This window comes from Dipodomys ordii, unplaced genomic scaffold, assembly GCF_000151885.1.
Source record: "Dipodomys ordii isolate 6190 unplaced genomic scaffold, Dord_2.0 Scaffold13, whole genome shotgun sequence".
NCBI classification, from domain to species: Eukaryota; Metazoa; Chordata; class Mammalia; order Rodentia; family Heteromyidae; genus Dipodomys; species Dipodomys ordii.
This window is the reverse complement of record NW_012267229.1, coordinates 22894557-22903699: the sequence shown is the minus strand read 5'-3', so window position 1 is coordinate 22903699 and position 9143 is coordinate 22894557.

The window sequence follows — 9143 nt, the reverse complement described above, 5'->3', positions numbered from 1 at the left end:
CCTACTCCTCCTCCTCCTCCTCCTCCTCCTCCTCCTCTTTCATGTGGTGGTGAAATCAAAGCAAAGCACTGATTGCCCTTTGGAATGGAGACGCCAGGTTCTGATAGAGGATGGTTTTATTGCAGGCACTGAGGTATTATGACAAAATGTAGCAGTAGGGGGCGCCCCAGTCAACCTGCACTGGGCCAGGTGGGATTATGGTACAAATTTACATTTAGCCAGGGCTTCTACTTATCATCGAGTTCTGACTCTGAGATCTTGAAATGCATGAAGAGGGTCACCAACTTTTTCTCATTTGAACTTTGTAAACACTCCAGATGCTATTAGCAAAGATGCTTTTGTATGTGCAGGTACTGGGGCTTGAACTCAAAGCCTCATATACTCTTTCTTCATCTTTTTGCGCCAAGTGGGTGTTCTACCCAATTAATCTACACCTACACCAGTTTTTGGGGGCATAGTTGGAATTTGAACTTAGGGCTTTCTAGGCAAGCACTCCACCACTTGGCCTTTTTTTTTTTTTCTTCCAGATAGAGTCTTGTGCTTATTTATTTTGTGCCAGTTTTGGGGCTTGAACTCAAGGCTTGGGCTCTGTGCCTGCGCTTCTTTTGCTCAAAGCTAGGGCTCTACCACGTGAGCCGCAGCGTCACTTTGGCTTTTTTGGAGTAGTTTACTGGAGATAACAGTCTCATGGACTTTCCTGCCCAGGCTGGCTTCAAACCTCGATCCTCAAATCTAATCCTCCTGAGTAGCTAGGATGACAGGCGTGAGCCACTAGTGTCTGGCTAATCTTCTGCTTTTTGCCCAGGGTTGGACTCAGGCCTTGATCCTCTTTCTTGAGTAGCTGGGATGACGGGCCTAAACAATCACATCCAGCACCTGTAGGTGTCATACTAGAATTCCAAAGTGGGTCTCCGATGTCTACCAATTAGCTGTGAACTCTGCAGAGCAGGATGACCCTCTCAGAGGGCCCCCATGACCAATGTAAGAAGCCGCTATCAGAGACTTGTCTGTGGTGGTGAGACCCCATTCCCTGGAGCTAGGGAACCTTAGGTCCAGCCCTGACTTTCCCCGCAGCCTTGCACCCTCTGCCACGCTGGCTGAATTGCTGGTGTCCTAGGCAACCTCAAAAAATGTCCACTGGATGCAGGAAGAGTGAGTCACTGTCCCCTCTGAGACTTGCCTCCCCCACCATTTGCAACCTACCTCCTGTGGGGATCTGAGAAGCAATAAGTGAATTACATCATTCAAAGTCTACTTGTTTACAGGTGTTTCTTCAGACAGGCAAGGACCAGTAGCAGAAGATCCAGCCAGATGGGTGACCCACAGTGGCTCAGAGGGACGTGATCTCTGCCAGTCCTGCTTGAAATCACTTTCTCAGACCACGAAGGAGACACCAGGTCTTTTATAAGGAAGAAGTGATGGGACTTTTCTGCCCATGACCCCACTTGTGACCCCAACTCCTATCAGCCCTGCCTCCAAAAGCCTGGGCCCATAGGGCCATAAATCTCCACTTCTATTAGTCTGTATCTCTCCAGCTCAGGCTCTTTGCCAGGAACCTGTAATTATTTTTTATCATGCACAAGTCCTACAACTGTTTTTTATCACTTTATTTTTCCCCCTCTCACAGCAGTCTTACAAGCAAGGGCTTCTTTGTGACCTTTTGGTTTGGAGTTGGAGGAGGTACTAAGGCTTTGAAGGAAGGAAAGTTCAGGGAATTGCATGGATTTGCCCAAAGCTCTGACGAAGGTCAAGCTTTGAACTCCAAGAGTTAGGACTCTTGATTTATTTGAACTCTCCTCTGCGGTTTGAGCTAGAGGCTGGGTCAAAACAGAAGTTGAGTTCATGGAGGAGTTTAGCTGTGCCGAAAGTAAAAGCAAGCAGGGAGGGGGAGGGGCGGGCAATGGTATAAGCACTCCACTTGTCCCTTCTTCTGCCTTTTCATTCCTTTTATTCCTCTTTCTCTCTCTGTGTGTGTACGCACATGCACACACTAGTACTTGAGCTTTAACTCAGGGCTTGAACGCTCTCTGAGCTTTAGTGTACAAGGCCAGCAACTCTACCTCTTGAGCCACAGCTCCACTTCTGGCTTTTTTCCCCAATCCTGGGGCTTGAACTCTGGGCCTGGATGCTGTCCCTGAACTTTTTTCATTCAAAGTGAGCACTGTACCACTTGAGCCACACAGTGCTACTTTCAAGTCTCACAGAGTTTCCTGCCTGGGCTGGCTTTGAACTGTGATCCTCAGATCTCAGCCTCCTGAATAGCTAGAATCACAAGGATGAGCCACGGGGACCTGGCTTTACTTCTGACCTTTTTGGGGTGGTGGTGGTGGTGTACTTAATTGGAGATAAGAACCTAAAGGACTTTCCTTCTGGTCTGGCTTCAAACAGCTCTCAGCCTACTGAGCTAGAATTGCAGGCCTACCTAGATTCCTCTTAAAAAAAAAACCACTTATTTTTAAAATTATCTTTAACTAGTTGTACAAAGGGGTTTCAACCCAACATGTGAATTTCTGAGTCCAATGCACCTGATCAACGTCACCCTTGTGCAGTTCACCACTTCCGCTTCTATCCTCACCCTCAAGGCATGGGTTCCCCTTTAGGGCCCGGAGAAGTCAGCAGGTATGGGTGCCACATGGGGCCTTGGGAATGACAGATCGGTGGGGAGTGGATGGCATACAGGTGAAGGTAGAGGACAAAAGGTAAAGAACCATCCAAAAGAAGCAAGCGCAGGCCCAAGAGACAGGCCATCCTGGAAGAGGTAAAGACGTTTCCTAGCGGTAAAAAACAGAAGTTGAGTTAGGGCTTGAATAGAGTCTCCAAAATGTCAAATGTTAACGACTTGGTCCCTAGCCCAGTGGTATTGAGAGGCAGGACTCTTAGAGGCTACTGAATGGAGGTGATCTCTCTGTTCACGGAATTATGGAGTAGTAGTGTGCTATTGCAGGAGAGGCTCTGTGATAGAAGCGAGTTCTTTCCAGCATGCTTGCTCTGTCTCGCCTGAAGCCTTCCGCCAGATTACAAAGCAGTAGGAAGGCCCTGCCCAACACTCAGGGCTGTCACACTCTTAAACCCGGCAGCCTGTAGAACCATGATCCTCTGCTCTCCAGTATTTTCTCATAGCAATAGAATATGGATGAAGACATCAGGAAAAGCTATTTCGCCAGAGGGAACATCGGAGATAGAGTTACAAAAGAAACTGGCAGGCGGAGCTGTTTGTTTAATTGTGGCTGTTTGTTCCATTGATTGTCTCTGCTGTGTGCATTTGGTGAAAAGGAAACATTCAAACAGGGCAAAAGGGCATACAATAACAAGTAGGTCTTCCTCTCACCCCCAGCCGTGGCTGCTCCTTCCTCCCATCCGAAGATCTGCTTTCCAGTGTAATGTATATGTTCGCCTAGGTCACTTTAGCTTCAAATCAGACTCAATTTTGCTTTTTTGGAGCACCCACTGTGTCCAAAGAAATAGGCAGAGTGGCCGGGTGCTGGTGGCTCACGTCTGTAATCCTAGCTACTCAGGAGGTTGAGATCGCGGTTCAAAGCCAGCCCTGGCAGGAAAGTCCATGAAATTCTTATCTCCAATAAAACACCAGCAAACTGGAAGTGGCACTGTGGCTCAAGTGGTAGAGCGCTAGCCTTGAGCTGAAGAGCTGAGGGACAGCGCCCACACCCAGAGTTCAAGCCCCACGACTGACAAGAAATAAAGAAAGGAAGATAGAAAAAGAAAGAAAAAAAAGAAATGGGCAGAGTGCACTGGCCTGGACTGGGAACCTGACTTCTCCACTAAAGACTTCAGAGAGCTTCGGGCACACTTCCAAAGACCTCCCATTGCCTCCTTCAAGCCACACATGGTTTCCAAGAGTCCTGCTCGCTCTGGGTTTGCCCACAATTATGGTGATCTGAGGGTTGAATGAATTAATATGAACCATTCAAAAGAAGCTGTTGTAAGCAGGTGGGTCATGCCTATAATCCTAGCTACTTGGAAGCTGAGATCTGAGGATTGTGGTTCAAAGCTAGCCTGGGAAGGGAACTCTGTGAGACTCTTATCTCCAATTATCCACCGGAACACAAGAAGTGGCACTGTGGCTCAAGTAGTAGAGCGCTTGCCTTGAGCTGAAGAACTGAGGGACAGCGCCCAGGCCCCATGACCAAAAAACAACAACAACTAAAAAAAAAAAAAAAAGAAAGAAAGAAACAAAGAAAGAAGCCATTGTGAAAAGGAGCTCTTATGTGGTTTGGAAGATCATATGCGGGGCTGGGAATGTGGCTCACTGGTAGAGTGTTTGCCTAGCATGGATGAAGCCCTGGGTTCGATTCCTCAGTACCACATGAACAGAAAAAACTGGAAGTAGCACTGTGGCTCAAGTGATAGAGTGCTAGCCTTGAGCCAAAGAAGCTCAGGGACAGTGCTGAGGCCCTGGGTTCAAGCCCGGGGACTAGCAAAAAAAAAAAAAAGTGCTATTTTGGGGACACAGAATTTCCATCTCCAAGAACTGGCTCTTGTTAGCATCTAAGGAAGGAATGGCCTAGAGGGGGTGTGGGCTGGTTACCGGTGGAGCTCACGGAGTCCTGGCCTTGGCTGAGCTCAGATCTGTTAGAGAAAAGCCACCATCCCTAGCTGGGAGCTGAGGCCCCAGGGGTGGGGGACCTAAGAGTCAGAGGGAAGTGGAAGAGCTGGCCAGAAAAATCCCTTTGCCAACACCAGTACCTGAAAACAAATAAACTTGTATCCCAGACACCCAGAGGCTAGGCAACCAGGAGCAGACAAGGGCGTAGCTCTGCCTTCTCTACTTCTTGTTCTCCACAACCCTGGCTCTTTCCCACAATGCCCTGCGTATCAAACATACCCTCCACTAGGACCCAGACCTGAGGATGCCAAACCAGATCCCTCCCTCAGAGCTGAAAGGAAGCTTTCAAACACGGGAAACTGAGTCTTGCAAGGCAGGGCTGAAGGGCTACGTGAGGTTGGAGATCATCTTGGCGAACATTTTATGTGGCGGAATTGTGAACCATTTAATGGAGTTTTACACAGCCATTGGAAAGAATGTCATTTACAGGGAACTGGATGACCTAGAACTAAACATATGAAGTGAGGTAAGCCAAGCTCAGAAATACAAAGGGCATGCTTTCTCTCATATGAGGAAGCTAGATCTAAAATACACTGAGTCATGATAATTTATACAGGACTCAGGCATTCACACACAGTGAGGCCAAAGGAGAAGACTCTTAGGGCAGGAAGACAACGGTGCAATGCCCATGTGCTTCTGATCATATGAAATAATATTGATCAAAATGAACCCTAGGAAATGGAAACAAGAGGTCTTTTGTCTTTAATGCTGTTTTTGTTTTCTTTTCTTTTTGTCTTGTTTATTCATTTATGTCTTTGGAAGGGCAAGGGGGGGCACAGAAATGGAGGCACAGGGCTGGGAAGGTGGCTTAGTGGTAGAGCGCTTGCCTTGCATGCCTGAGGCCCTGGGTTCGATTCCTCAGCACCACATAAGCAAAAAGAAAAAAGCCGGAAGTGGCGCTGTGTCTCAAGTGGTAGAGCGCTAGCCTTGAGCTGAAGAGCTGAGGGACAGCGCCCAGGCCCTGAGTTCAGGCCCCACGACTGGACTCCCCCCCCCCAAAAAAAATGGAGGCACAAAGGGTGAACCAATGCAGCAGTGGTACTCACTAGACACTATATTGAAAATGAACTATACAACTTGTAGGTGGAGATGGGAGGGAAAAACTGGGAAAGAGGGAGGGAAGGGGTGACATTGTTATTATAACGGTGATGTACAGAGGGGTTATGTTGACATAAGTCAGGTAAAGAGTAGATTTGTAATCCTAGCTACTCAGGAGGCTGAGATCTGAGGATCATAGCTTGAAGCCAGTTCAGGCAGGAAAGTCCGTGAGACTCCAATTAACCACCAGAAAACCAGAAGTGGGACTGTGGCTCAAAGTGGTAGAGTGCTAGCCTTGAGCAGAAAAAAAAAAAATCAGGGACAGTGCCCAGGCCCCAAAACGAAGTACCAGTGTAGCCACCCCCACCCCTCTTCAGTTACCAGATAATGCTAGCCTCCGTCCATTCAGGCCTCCTCTCTCACCTGGGTCTCCATTCAGCTTTTCTCTTCTCTTTCCAAACCAGCACCCAGCATCCCGAGGCATCTTCCTGAACTACCGAGCTATCACTTTTCCCTTTAAACTCCACTGGCTTCCCTTTGCCCTCTGGATGAAGGTCAAACTCCTAGAAACTCTTTACTTGGTCCTCCATCACAAGGCCATAGTCTCTCGTCATTCCATCCCTCTTCTGCACCCCTTCCACACACAACCTCACAACTCTCTCCCTCACCCCTGGTCCTTTGCTGCTTGGAACCCAGTCTGCACCAGCGTCCGTCCCCTGGGAGAAATATCTTCTCTTCCTGTAGCATCACAAAGCCATTTCTGCTCTCTTCGATGAATCTGGGTTGGTGCCTTGTCCCTCCCTCCACCCCCTCCGCAGCCTCTGTGCCCACCCACAACACGGTGCCCACTCTGTCTCCCGGGACCCCTGTACCTGTCTGGGACCTAGCAGCTCATTCGCCATATGTGGGCAGACACTGGGGTTGTTTTCTCCCAGCACTGCTAGGTAGAGATGAGTTGCTAAGCCAAAACATTTGCTTATTAATGAATCCTAAGATGTTAGAACCAGCCAGACACTGCTGGCTCATGCCTGTAATCCTAGCCATTCAGGAGGCTGAGCTCTGATGATTGTGGTTCAAATCCAGCCTGGTTAGAGAAGTCTGTGAGACTTTTTTTTTTTTTTTGCCAGTCCTGGGGCTTGAACTCACGCCTGGGCATTGTCCCTGGGCTTCTTTTGCTCAAGGCTAGCACTCTATCACTTGGGCCACAGAGCCACTTTTGGCCTTTTCTGTGTATGTCATACTGAGGAATCAAACCCAGGGCTTCATGCATGCTAGACAAGCCCTCTACCAGTAAACCACCTTCCCAGTCCATCTGTGAGACTCTTATCTCCAATGAATTACCAAAAAAAAAAAAAAAGCCAAAAGTGGAGTTGTGGCCCAAGTGGGTGGGTGCTAACCTTGAGCACAAAATCTCAGGGACAGTACCCAGGCCCTGAATTCAAGCCCCAGGATTGGCACAAAAATTTAAAAAAAAAAAAACGAAAAAAGAAGTTAGAATCAGAGCCATAATGCGAGATATCTCAGGATTATATGATTTACAGACATCTTTGCTGGGGGTCAGGTTCCTCATCTGGAAAATGAGGTGAGTCCAGGCCATGGAGAAGAGACCATGAAAGGCGGCGCTGTGCCAGACACTTACGCTGAGGTCCTAGGAAGGGCATCAGAGGTGCGTGACAGTCCAGGTTGGGGTGGTCTGGGTCAGGTTCGGTTGCTAACATGGGCAGTAGGATCCAGAGCGGCTGGTCCTTTGGACCTGCAGGCTTCCTGAAAGTCTTTATCGACCTACATTTTGAATAACTGCAGGTCACTGTTTCCCAGAGCCCATTGAGGGGTGGCAGAGTTGGAGCTGTGTGGCTGGGCCAAGACTAGGGCCGGGGCTAGTCTGCATCCCAGACAGGCTGGGATGTTAGAAAGAGCCCAGCATATGCTGTGGGAGGGAGTCCCAGCCCCATGGCGCAGTCCTGCCTTGCCCTCTGTATCCTCTGTGTTCCCTGTAAGCAGCCTGAGCTCAGATGCTGCCATTGTGAGGAAGACTAGTGCTCTATTTATACATGAAAAAACCAAGTACATGCTGATTAAAGGATGACAGGATACTTTCTTGCTATACAGACTTGTTCTTTTTTATTTGTTAAAAGAGCTCTTGGAGCTAGGTATGGTAGCACATTCCTGTAATCCCAGCAGGTTGAAGCAGTACGATTTCAAGTGTGAAGCCATCCTGTCTCAACAACAACAAAAACTAGCTCTTAGATACTGAGATTATATATATATATATATATATCTTTTTCTTTTTGGCAAGACTGGGGTGTGAACTCGGGGCCCCATGCTTTCTTATCAGGTCATCTATCACTTCTTAAGTTATGTTCAGGTGAACTAGTATTTGAGCCATATACACAGACCTTTGTGCTTTCATTATTTTTCAGATGGGGCTTCTCCCTATTTTTTTTTTTTTTTGGTTGGTTGTGGGACCTGAACTCTGAGCCTGGGCGCTGTCCCTCAGCTCTTCAGCTCAAGGCTAGCTCTCTACCACTTGAGCCACAGCGCCACTTCCGGCTTTTTCTGCTTATGTGGTGCTGAGGAATCGAACCCAGGGCCTCAGGCATGCAAGGCAAGCACTCTACCACTGAGCCACCTTCCCAGCCCAGTTTCTCCCTTTTTACCACAGGGTCAGCCCCAGACCTTTATGCTACTATACCTCCAGAGTATCTAGGATTACAGGCATATGCTACCATACCTTGCCCTTTGAAAAAAAAATAGTTTTTTATTTGTTTTATTTGTTAGTTTGATTTTGGTTTTCTTGTAGATCAGACTGGACTTGGATTTAAGGTCCCCTGGCTCAGCCTCTTAAATGCTGGACAGATATGTGCTGTCATACCTAGCTTCCAATTTTAGTTTTTTTTTTTAAATGTAGCTATCACCAGGTAGAGTGGCTCACGCCTATAATCCCAGCTATTCAAGGGGCAAAGATTGCAGTGCAGCCAGGCAAAACGTCAGCAAAACCGGATCTCAGCAAATAAAGCTGAGGTGGTGTGCACCTGTCATTCCAGCTACGTGGGAAGCGGAAGTAGGAAGATCATGGTTCAAGCCAGCCCAGGCAAAACCACAAGTTTTTACCTCAAAAATACAGCAAAAAGGGATGAAAGGTGTGGCTCGAGTGGTAGCACCCACCTAGCAAGCGCAAGACCTTGAATTCAAACCCCAACAGTGACAAAACAACAATAGAAAAATACATGTGTTACTCCTGTACATTGTTTTTTTGTTGGTCTCAGGGCTTGAGCTCTGGGCCTGGGCGCTGTCCCAGCTCGATCAAGGCTAGGGCTCTACCACTTGAGCCACAGCACCACTTCCAGTTTTCTGAGTAGTTTATTAAAGAGTCTCACGGACTTTTCCTTTCCTAGGCTGGCTCTGAACCGCGATCCTCAGACCTCAGCCTTCTGAGTAGCTAAGATTACAGGCATGAGCCACCGATACCCAGCTTCCTGTT